This window comes from Podarcis erhardii (assembly GCF_964252035.2).
Source record: "Podarcis erhardii genome assembly, chromosome: 7".
Lineage (NCBI taxonomy): Eukaryota > Metazoa > Chordata > Lepidosauria > Squamata > Lacertidae > Podarcis > Podarcis erhardii.
This window is the reverse complement of record NC_138511.1, coordinates 43,804,805-43,816,942: the sequence shown is the minus strand read 5'-3', so window position 1 is coordinate 43,816,942 and position 12,138 is coordinate 43,804,805. Positions and strand designations below refer to the sequence as shown.

General features: G+C 41.9%; 1 protein-coding gene across 3 annotated transcripts in view; it reads left to right on the top strand.

Annotated features, from left to right (window-relative positions):
- The first annotated feature begins 417 nt into the window (after positions 1 to 417).
- Positions 418 to 12,138, top strand: part of BANP (BTG3 associated nuclear protein) — a 150,151-nt gene continuing 138,430 nt past the window's right edge. For 2 of the 3 annotated variants that reach the window (XM_081872077.1, XM_081872079.1), the window contains exon 1: positions 418 to 611. The gene's annotated coding sequence lies outside the window, so the exon portion shown is untranslated. The remainder of the gene's footprint in view (positions 612 to 12,138) is intronic. The other variant, XM_081872078.1, reaches the window with a different exon arrangement.

Here is a 12,138-nt window from a genome sequence, read left to right as displayed (position 1 = left end):
GGCTGTTTCCCATACTATTTGGTACCATTGGTCCATGCTTACTCCTGACAGGTCTCTCTCCCTGTATATGTAATGTATCGGTCTCTGTCTATGTGTTTGAGCCACACACCTCATATATACAAAATCACGCTACACGTTTATTGAGCCTTTGAGCAATATTGGCGGGAATGACAATCCGTGAAAACATGACCTAACCATCGCCTTGCTTTACTTCTGCCGCCTGGTGGCCTCAAGGTTTCAAACTCTGAGCCCAAAGCATCATTGAGCTTTACAACTACACTCCCCAGCGTCCACTTCTTCTTTCCCTGGTTACTACAACTCCCAGCATGCCTCGGGAGAAGGGGCTTCACGGGAGTCCCCCAGCGCGCAAGGCCCTCCGGGACACGTAGTCCAGCCGCTCGCCGGCTGGAGGCTCTGGCGTTGGGTTGGCTGCCGTGGACCAAAGGTGGGAGTCCTTCAGCGCGCGTGCGCGGCGCCTCGAGGCAGTCGAAGGGGAGCGGCGGGGCTTTGTGGCGCCTGCGCAGTGGCGACTCCGGAGGATCTCTCGCGAGGAAGGACGCCATTATCGCAGCCGCCCGACCAAACACCACGAGAATTCGGCAAGGCAAACGGTAACCTCGCTCTCCCCCGCGGCTGGGCGGCTGGCTCGGGCTGGAGCTCCTCGGCGCGGGCCTCGCGCGGCTCCCTCACGACGACGGAAAACCCGCTCGGTTTCCCTCACAGCGCCTCGGCCGCTGGGCCGCGAGGGGAAGGCGGGAGGAGGGCGAGCGAGGGGCGGGGCTTCACTCTCAGCCTCTCACTCCCCCCCCGCGCCGCCGTTGCCGCCGCCGCGAGCCGCTTGGCCCCTCCCCTCCTGGAACGGGAGGCGGGATTTCCCTCCTGATCTCTCTTTCACCGCCCCTCCGCCTTGCACGAATTTAGATGATAAGACACCATTTATTTAGGATTATAAATGTTAAATATGTGTGCGTGTATCTGTCTGTTAGCTTCCTGATTTGCATATATTTGCATACCTCAGTAATCCGCTTTTTTTTTTTTTTGCACGGGTAAAATTACTCGTTTAAAAACGTAGGCCTGCAACTTTTTGATTTTCTAGATAATATTGATTGATCCTTATGGTTTCATCAGCGCGTGTGCTGGTGCCTTATTTTAAAACGACAATAGCAACAAAATACAGATCCTTGCCCGGAAGGGCATGCATACCTACTGGACACAACACAGAGATAAGGTTATAATCTAATCTGCTTTCCCACAGAAGAACAGTCTTCAAAGTGGATTGTAGTATAGGAAGTGGAAAACCACAACAAGCATGAATATGTGTGATTGAGTAAAAGCAAATTTGAATAGGTTGAAAATGTGTTCTTAATTTAGTGGGAAGCCACTTAAATATATTTATTTACATATCAATGGGGTATTTTAGCCTATGGAAGCCTGGTGTCAGTCCTGCCACCAAGGTTTTGTTCTGTTGCTGTGCCTGGGCTCTGGAATATCTGCTACCTCCCTGACAACATTTTGCCATCACTTGAAGATTGCTCTGTTCTGAGAAGCATTTGGCTTGCTTGTTTTGGGTTATTTTTTGATTATTTGCTGTTGTATTTCTGTTTTTCAGTATGTGTTCTCACACACGCACACATGGGATCTCCCAACCTTAGAACTTAATAATGATAATAGGATACTTAATTCATCTTGTCATGATGGAGTCTGAGTGGATAATGTTTAGAAACACATTCAAACTACCTCTGTTTTGTAGTCATCCTCTTATTAACTCCCAGATTCGTCCTTTGCTACCAATGTTTCATTGTCAGTTTCGTTCATTTTAACCTGATGAAATATTTTTACACTTGTTCAGTTATTGTCAAAAGGCTAATTGAACGTTACAATTTCAGTAATGCGCACGTGTTGGAACAACAACCACGTGAAATTTTGATTGTGACACGATGCAAAGAAAAATCCAATGAAAACATGTTTAATATTTTCTACCCATATTTATCCTTGGCTGGACTTGAAGTGAATGCTCTCTTTTTGATTAAGCTTGACGTGAATACAATACATAATCTAGTTTTAGGACAAGGATAGGGAATCTGTGGCCCTCTGGATGTTCATTTGGGAGGATGGAAGTTGTAGTCCAACAAAATCTCCTGGAGGGCCACAGGTTCCCTATGCTTGTTGTAGGGCAAGCACATGTTTTCTAGGCTCTCACTCCCCACTCCCCAGCTAAACTTCAGTGATCTCCAGGCTACTTTACAATTTTGCAAAGTTGTAACTGGGCAAGCTTTGCATAGAACTGGGATAGGCAACTTGTTTAGTGCTATTAGAAAGTGAGATGGGCCACAATGAAGCTTGCTGCAAGTTTATTATAGGTAACTGTTATTAATACATAATATTATTTAGATAATTTCTCACAACCTAGTTAAATGCCAGGCGTGGCATGTAAATGTGTTGTATTTCTGTCTTCTATAATGCAGAACTTGTTTATACTGTGCTCTCAGTATGCATGAAGATATGATAATAGGGAAAAAGGAAGCTTACAGTTTATCCAACCAGAGCAGGAGAAGCAACAGAATAAGTCTGGAAATGGAAGTGGCAAGTGTTGCAAACAGTAGCCCTTAAGGCATCCGCATGGGTCATAATATGGGATTACAGTGGTACCTCTAGATGCGAACGGGATCCGTTCCGGAGCGCTGTTCGCATCTAGAAGCAAACGTAACTAACGATGGCACGTCTGCACACACGTGTGTCGCTTTTTGCCACTTCTGCGCATGCACATGACGTCATTTTGAGCATCTGCGCATGCGCAAGCGGCGAAACCCGGAAATAATGCGCTCCGTTACTTCCGGGTTGTCGCAGAGCGCAACTCAAACGTGCTCATCCCGAAGCACATTCAACCCGAGGTATGACTGTACAAGTGAATTGTTGCACCCTGTTTACATTTCTTAAGTGCCATAACATTTGCCCTCAAACTACACGTTGCCAGAGAGTGAAGTCAGTTGCGTGAAACTGTTTAAATTCTTAACCCCAAACACACGAACAATGAAATGGGATTTGAAAGCAAGAAAATTAGTTCAGCTGCCATTGCAAAACCTGCTTGGAATCAGGGTCTGTGGGAAATGCAAATACTATTTACTGTACATATATTTATGGTCTAAAAAGGAACATGAAACTGCCCTCCCTGCTGGAGCCATGCAAGTCTGGGTCAGATCAGTACCTGCAAACCACACGTATGCCACTTGGGGTTCCATGATGGAAGAAAGACAGGCTATAAATATAAGAAAAATAAATTGGGGGGAAGGAGGCAGATTACTGTTCTTTGAATATTGATGAATTGGGAGGTATATAGAAGAATAGCTCAGAGGTAGCGTTTGCCCGCTTTGTGTGCAGACAGGCCCAGGTTCAATCCTTGAATCTTTGATTGAATCAGGGTCAGTGGGAATGCTGGTGGGAAGGACTCTTCTGATTGCCTGAAACCACCCAGAGAGCTGGTCACACAAGACCAGAGTGTACTAAATGGACAAATAAACTGGCCTGATAAAAGGCAACTTCCTACATTCCTGTGAAGACTAGTCTATGTCCATCCTTGCTGAAATAATATTTCCTTTTGCTTGGATCCATTCCTCCTTTTCTCTGCTGTAGGGTCAAGATAATCTCCCTTATGTTGTTGCTTCTTATTCACTGCTTCTTTCTGTTCACACCATTATCCTTTCATCTTTACCATCTTAAACAGAAAAAGTGTAACAAAAGAGTGCTATTTGGATTTGCAGCTGCATAGTTCACCTGTTTTGTTTGTTTGGTTTTGCTGCTCAAGACACTTGTGATGCATTCTGCAAGGACATACTGGTTTTTCACCAGATGGCGCTCTTCCCTTGAAAATTATGAGCAGCAAATTATTACTGTACAGTATATTCAGTGCTATTTTTCTAGGAAAAGAGGTGCTGGAACCATGAACACCTCCCTCATTCCCTTAAAATGGCAAATGGCGCCCACCTGAGAGGTGCCAGAACTGAGTTCCTGAGTTTCCCCTGAAAAAAATCCATGATTATATTGATAATACAATACAAATTTGATGTACTAGCCCATCATTGGCTCTAACAATTGCTTTCAAATAGCTGCAGTTTTGTGGGTTCTTTTTTAAACTGTTGGAAACCTTCTGAAGGATATTTAAAGTACAACCTTTGTTAAAATAAATATTTAAACTCAGAACTGTTATGCTGCGTAATTTGTTTTGATGATGTCAATCCAATCAGTTTGGCAAAGTTACTCCATAATCTGTGTTCGGATTCCCTGAAGTGGATTTACAAGTACAAGCAATTTCTGTTCTCCCTGCTCAGTGATCTGCATTGTTAAAATAACTATGCAGAATCCAAGTGTGACTTTTGCAATTGGATCTTGTCCTTGCTTACTTATACGTAAATTTCTGAGAAAAACAAAAACTGCTCCCTATAGGTGTGTTAAGGATTGCAGCCTTAGTTTCTCTTCTTTGTTCCTTCTTTTATACTGTTCATTAACTTGGGGTGAAAAGGGGTTAGACATATGGTTTAAAGTGTTGAAACAGTATATTGGAAATGTGTGAGAGCACGCCCTTGGCAGCCTAAAACAGTAATGGCATATAGTGCTTGGGTTTGTTTTAGATGGCTGAAGGCTGTGAAGCAGGCTGAAGTACTGGAACTCAGCTCACTCTCTCATGTGGGGCTGGGTTCCAGCCCCACAAGATTTCCTACAGCTGTGTTTCCCAAACTTAGAATAATCGCATAATGCTTTTGAGAGTTTAGTCTCATTGGCATACCCTTTCTCTGGCAAAGATAACTTGGAGGTAGTTCTAATACAGTGGTACCTCGGGTTAAGTACTTAATTCGTTCCAGCGGTCCGTTCTTAACCTGAAATTGTTCTTAACCTGAAGCACCATTTTAGCTAATGGGCCCTCCTGCTGCCGCCGCGCCGCTGGAGCACGATTTCTGTTCTCATCCTGAAGCAAAGTTCTTAACCCAAGGTAATATTTCTGGGTTAGCGGAGTCTGTAACCTGAAGCGTATGTAACCTGAAGTGTATGTAACCTGAGGCACCACTGTAATACTATTTTATTTAGACCAGAACAAATTCTGCCATGTACCCTTTGAAAGCCTTTTGCATACCCTTGCCTCCTGCGATGAGGCTACATTTTAATATTTTAATGTTCCATTATTTTAATGTTGTATTTTATTTTTGTTTTTAAGTTGTAATCATTCATCTTGTTTTTATTTTGCTTGTAAGCCGCTCTGAGCCCGGCCTTGGCTGGGGAGGGCGGGGTATAAATAAAATATTATTATTATTATTATTATTATTATTATTATTATTATTATTATACCACACTTTGCGGAACACTGCCCTACAGGATAGGAGCTCACCCTCTCTGCTCTCTTCCCCACTAAAGGTGTATTGCGGGGGGGGGGGGGCTTTTGCTGTCTCCTCTCTAACTATACCAGCCCCATCTATATATGTGGGTCAGGGTTTGGAGTATGTAAATACCATTGGGGAAAAGTTAAACAGGGTTCCATTGTGGGACTTGCTTTGTCATTCTCCCAGTCCATTGGTTTAAGCTTCATAACACAGATGGACAGTGATACTCTTGAGTGCAGCAAACACAATACCATCATTTTCTTCTTGCTCCTATTAATTGATAACGTGTGTCAGATGGTCACACTTTTTAGTAAATAACTAAAAAAGAATACACCGAATTCTATTTTAAATTGGCAATCTTCCTATATTTGTTTAAAGTTTCTACAGTTCTCTCCCAAGCACTGCCCACCCCCACCCCACCCCCATATATGACAAGCACCCATATCCCCCCCAAAGTATTAGTTTTCTGCAGCATCCTAAAAAGAGATCCTTTATTTAAAGAGTTAGTGTAAATTCTTTGGATAATTTGAAGTAAGATGTATCCAGGTTGTTTGCACTTCGATCAGCATATACAAATATTTTGATTTACAGGCAAGTTGACTACCGAGAAATGTTTCTTTCTCTTTGCTGTGAACATCTAAATGGTCAAGAACATTTGGTAAATACAAACCATTTGTTCACCACAACTCCTTCCCTTTCTGCACGAGTCATACAATCTTATTTTCTGCTAATATTTTGTAGGCACTTCTGTTTGAAGGCTGTTCACATTAAAGGCTAATGCTGCAGCCTCTGTAAAGGGTTGAAATGGAGCAGGAGTTTTGTTTGTGTTCTTCCTATGTACCTGTGACCCTGTGCCTGTGATGATACTGCGTGACGTTGCCCTATGTCCATAGGCTGGTGTGGTGCCAGGAAGAGAGACAAATCAAACCACGAGGCCATGTAGATTCACAGTATACCATATTTTTCTGTGTATAACATGCCCCCATGTATAAGACGCCTCCTATTTTTGGGGACTCCAAATTAAGAAAATGGGAGATTTCCCAGAGTTGTGGAGCTTTTTTTGGGGGGGGGCAGCTCAGACTTGTTGAGATTTTTTGTGGGGGGAATGCTGAAATTTGCTCACTTAACTGCCACTCGCACATGGTGCAAAAGCTGCCTATCGCCTGTCCCCTCGCTGGCAGAAGCTGCCAGTCGCCCAACTAATTACCGCAGCGACAGCCAATAAAAACTAGCCCTTGATGCAACCACCAATAGCATACCCAATAGCTGCTGACAATCTCCGGCTCGCGGCAGCAACCAATCCCAAGTCCCCCCTATGCACATTCCGTGTATAAGATAACCCCCAATTTTTAACATTTTAAAATAAACAAACCTCGTCTTATACATGGAAAAGTACGGTAATTTAAAATTTCAGATTGGGTTCCTAAGAAAATTACAATGATGTTTGCCCTTTTAGGCCTCCTCAGTGCCAGAGAAGCACAAGTGGCCTTACATAGGGAGCATAACGAGTGGATAATGCACGTTTAGATTTCTGCATAGGAGTGAAATAGCATTACACTTTGCGCAAATGAATGTAAAGGGTAGATGTATTTTGCCCTTAAAGCAAAATGAGGTAATGAGTGCAAAGGCTATGATTGTTGATAAATGGTTTCTTTTAATTGCCATTTATCAACTTGGAGAGATTGAGGGTTCTTGACCACTTCAAAGGCCACACAGTAAGCTTTGTGACTGAATGGGGAGCAGTGTAGAACATGACTCTGAAACTTTGTTCAGTGCCTCAGTCTCCCCTAGTGTAGAGAGAAGAAATGCCTTAGTGCACCTGCAGCAGCGAAACCCGACGCCTTCATCTACCCCACCTGCAAAACATACATTTTTCTCATATCAGTCTCTACAGCTGCATCAGATGCTGTAACTCTCCCAATGGTTTGACTTCACTCTTGAATGCACACTCTACCATAGTCTCCTGAGACAGACGCCAACAACCATGTACATATTGCGCAGCAGTCCTACAAACACTTGGGAATAGGTTCTATTGAACTTTATGGGAATATCTTCCATGTAGGCTGCATCTATGTAAGCCAAAAGAGGCATTGGTTGCCTCTCGGTATCTTTTTGGCATATCAAGGCCTTTGCACTGCCTGTAAATGGAAGCTTCCAAAAGCACAGCTGTAGTTTCACATGACAACTCTGTCAGATCAGGCCAAGGCCCTTCCAGTATGGCATTCTGGTCTCAGACTAAATGCCGATTTATGTTCTGCACTATGCAGGCTTTTGATGAAATTTTGATGATTGTAGTTGTGATTAAAATTAGTAAGAATCCGAAGTAGGCAAATGAGGATTGGAAGAACACATTAAATTCTGAAGAGCCAACATTTAGGGGAAAATGCTTCATGGAACTGAGAAAACACCAACATGAATGACTAGTTGCCTAGGGTTTTCCCAGTCCAGATGCAAGCAATTTGAAAAATAGCTCTATATGGAGGCAAGAAGGAAGGCAAAAACTAAGAAGAACTGCAGTTCTGTAATCTTGAGACTGGACACGTTTGGGTTCCCTTTGTAGTTTTATGAGGGTGCCTGTGTAGCATGAAATCTCTCTTTCCAATGAGAATCCTTTTGAGGTTCTACATCTTAATTCTACCCTTAAAAGTCATGCAGAAAAGGCCCTTGGAGAACTGGCAGGGCTCCTGCTTACAATGCGGTTGACCTTCTTTTACTAAAGGGCTGCTTTTTATTATGTTATGCCTATTAATCAATGTTACAATATGTTGACATATGATGTAATTGGTTAGGGAGCAATGGGCTAGCATGAGATGACTAAGATCTAGCTGCCAACAGGTCTGCCGATAGGAGCCAAGTGTAAGGTTTATAAAGTTAGAACAAATCACAGAGGTGACTGGGTTTGTAAAAGAGCATTCTTAGCTGTTTATGTCAGAGCTGGATGAAGGGCAAGTGGGCTACTAAAGGAAGATTTGGCTGTCATTTGGTGCCTGGGAAAGGAAAAATGATGCATTGAATAACCATGACAGCTATGTGTTAGAATGTTCATAAATTCTCACTTCGCACTGGACTTATTTCATCTTAAGTTTTTGGGGTTTTTTTAATACCAGGAAAGAATTTCTGTTTGTGCAGTAAATTACTACAGTACCACAAACATGCATGATAGAAGAAAATTGGTTCGGAAGGCAGTTAGTTATGTGACTAGAAAAGCCAAGAATTACACTTCAATTAAATACCCTTTAAGTACTGGAAAAACCTTTGTATCTTGACACGTAGCTTCTTTTTATTAATTTTAGTTTATTTTGTATGTTTTAGAATAACTGTGACAGGTTTCAAATGCTGAGTATAGTTTTTTGGATTACGATGTTGACAGAATGTTATGATTGCACTTTTTAAGCTGTAAAAATGTTTGGGCAGTTCTATTTTTAAACTGATATGGCTTTTGATACCTAGTTTTATTTTGGAATAGGAAATAATTACAGATTCTTAGATGACATTATCAAGTATTTAGGTGCCCACACTGAAAATGCAGAGGCCATTGTTCCTAGGTGCCCGAGATCTCTCTCTACTCATGTTTTTTACCCTTAAAACAGCAAAGGATGGCAGCTGTGAAGGATGTACAGCATTTATTAGACTTTCCCCCTATATTTCTATTACTGTTATAGCTGTCACTTGGAACCAAAGTTAATAGACAGAGACATTGTTGTAAATATGGATCCCGACCCAGATTTTTAAAGCCGCCAAAAATATGACAGCATGAGTATTCATTGACCTTTTCTGCTTTTGTGAAATATATTGTGGGCTTTAGCCCACATATGTTTACACCATGCTAACTATGAAACCTTAAACATGCTTCTTCAGAAGTAAATCCCACAGAATAGACATACGCCCTATTCGCAGGGGCCAGCAAACTTTTTCAGCAGGGGGCCGGTCCACTGTCCCTCAGACCTTGTGGGGGGGCCGGACTATATTTTGGGGGGGGGAAATGAACAAATTCCTATGCCCCACAAATAACCCAGAGATGCAATTTAAATAAAAGCACACATTCTACTCATGTAAAAATACCAGGCAGGCCCCACAAATAACACAGAGATGCATTTTAAATAAAAGGACGCATTCTACTCATGTAAAAACACGCTGATTCCTGGACCGTTCGTGGGCTGGATTTAGAAGGCGATTGGGCTGGATCCGGCCCCTGGGCCTTAGTTTGCCCACCCATGCCCTAGTGAATGTATTGGAGATTGAAGCTTACAATTCCTTAAACCTCAATGGAGACACAAGACCCTCTATTTCTCTGCAACAGACTTACATGCCTGCCCCTGGGTTCGCTGTTAGTGTTCTCTTACCTTGGTATGTAAGCTATTTTTCAGGCTAAGGACTGCATTTCCTTGTAGGTAACCCCCAGGGTAGGGGTGGGGGGCAGAACACGATAGTGATAGATGTGGCCAGAGGTGAAGTAGGGTGGACCGACATGCAACTCTCATCTTTGTACAATGGCAAACATTCTGGCCTTGTGAGGGCTCATGGTTTCTACTGAGGGCATGGCATCCAAAATTGGGATGTCACATTTCAACTGGGGCAGTTGAGGGGTATGGGACACATTCCAGTTTTGCAAAAGCACTTAAATTCCTGGATAAGGGCTGCTGAGGGGTGGCTTGTTGAAAGAAGTGTGGGGCCTGGGAAGATTTCTTAGGGCCTGGTAGAGAGCCCTAAAGTGTTCATTCTGCTCCTGGACCAAACATTCTCCACCCTTCATATAAACTGTCATTTCAGTTTTACAAAATGTGGAGATGGCCAGAAGATGTAAATTGATAGAATTCTGTGTGATACATCCCAATTGCCGAATACCTGATGATTTTCATGGATTTTGATTTTTTCTTTAAACTGTGACCCAAAGCATGCTTGGTTGAAAGTTAGTTCAGTTTAAGAGCTTATTGCCAAGTTGCATATGTTTTTAGGATTGAGGTTCCAGTAAGGAATGGATAACTGACAGCTCACAAATCAACTCAGGCCCAATTTTTCTTGGCCTTCGGACACTTAATGAAATTGAAATAATTTTCAGTTTTCATTAAAATGAAAAGCAAACACCTCTGTACTGCATAGAATAATAAGCTATTTTTGTGGCTTTGGAGCAAAGTGTGGAAAACACATCTGTGACAAAGCCCAAGGCAAGATTTCTTGAATTGGGAAAAAGACTCAGCTGAGTGCTATCCGCATATGGTACCAAGTTGAATTTGAAATGGATAAACCAATCTTATGCATAAAAATCATCTTACCATGAAAAGGAGGGGAAATGCCTTTCTTATAACTAAACAAACAAAACTAAGCATGGGTAACAAAACAATGTAGTGTTTTCAAAATGTTTTGGGAAGTAACCCAAAGCAGTCCCATGCATTGCCCTCCTGGTGGGGGGCTGCCAGGAACTCATTGCCACATTGAGTCCTCTATGTTGGGACAGCTATTGGCAAGGCTGCTATGTGGCATTTCCTCCATATTCAAAGGCACTCTGTCTTGTCCGTGGGTTTCCCATGAGGCATTAGGTTGCATCTTATGGGCCTTTAATCTGATCTAGCAAAGCTCCGTTCTTAAGTTCTGTTCAAGATATGCTGGGCAAAAAGAGAACTTGTACAAGAGCCCAAATATTCCCCAATTTGTTCCAAACGTTGTGTAATCAGGCAGGAGACATTTGTGAGTGCACCTATAAAATTGCAAAAGGTACTTGACGTGAAGAAGAGCATAAACTGAAAAATGGAGCAGGACCAGCTGGTCTTAATGTGCAGTACTATAACATGCTTTATATGATTCATACTTTCCAATTTTTTTATTTTTAAGAAAAGTAGGGACTAGGCTGATTTCTTCTCCCTTGACAGGATGGAAAATTGATTCCTAAGCCTGATAATTACCCAGCATTGCTTGAGAACTGTCTGCCTATCTCTCTTAGTGTAGATAATAAAATACCAACCTTTGCATAATAAGCCATTACTAAAGCATTTATTTTATTTTATTTTATTTTATTTTATTTTATTTTATTTTATTTTATTGTAGAGGAGGAACATATTATAAAATACAAAACATATAGTGGTGTTTGTCACTGCAGAAAAGGCCTTTGATAGGCTGGAATGCAAGTAAGCAGGGAATGCAACTTATCCCAAAAATTATCTGGATTATCTTTTAAACATAAATGCCCAGGATGAACAGTACATTTTCAAATTGTAGCTTAAACTTCAAGCTAAAAACCCAAGGATAAAAGGACACTGTAAAAATTGGTGTGACCTCTTGGTGAACTGCTCTACATGTGGAACACTGACTACAACTTTATATGATTTTGGACCCTCTTGTTGGTCACCAGAACCTGCAGTATGGTGATTGTAAAATACACATGCATATATATGTTAATATTACTTTAAATTGCGGGACATGTATTGTGTTAATCTGTGTGAATTTTGATTTTCTTACGAGTAAAGGAAGATGAAAAGCGGAGGGTGGGGGATTTTGACTTGTTCTTTCCCTTTTCTTAATGCATGGATTGAAATATTCTTTCTCTTCAAGTTCAGGGCAGGGCTTCCAATAGCTTGCAGTTAGTGACAATATGAAACAGTAATCCTAGCACAGCTGTTTTATTATGTTACGACTGGCTAGTTTCCAGGACTTCTGAGAAATGGCAAACTTAATTTGCCAAAATGATAGAAATGGCAACCACATGCCCTAAATCTCTTGCTAGGTTACTTGGGCATGCTGCCACAGCGAATGCAATCACAATAGTTTTCACGGT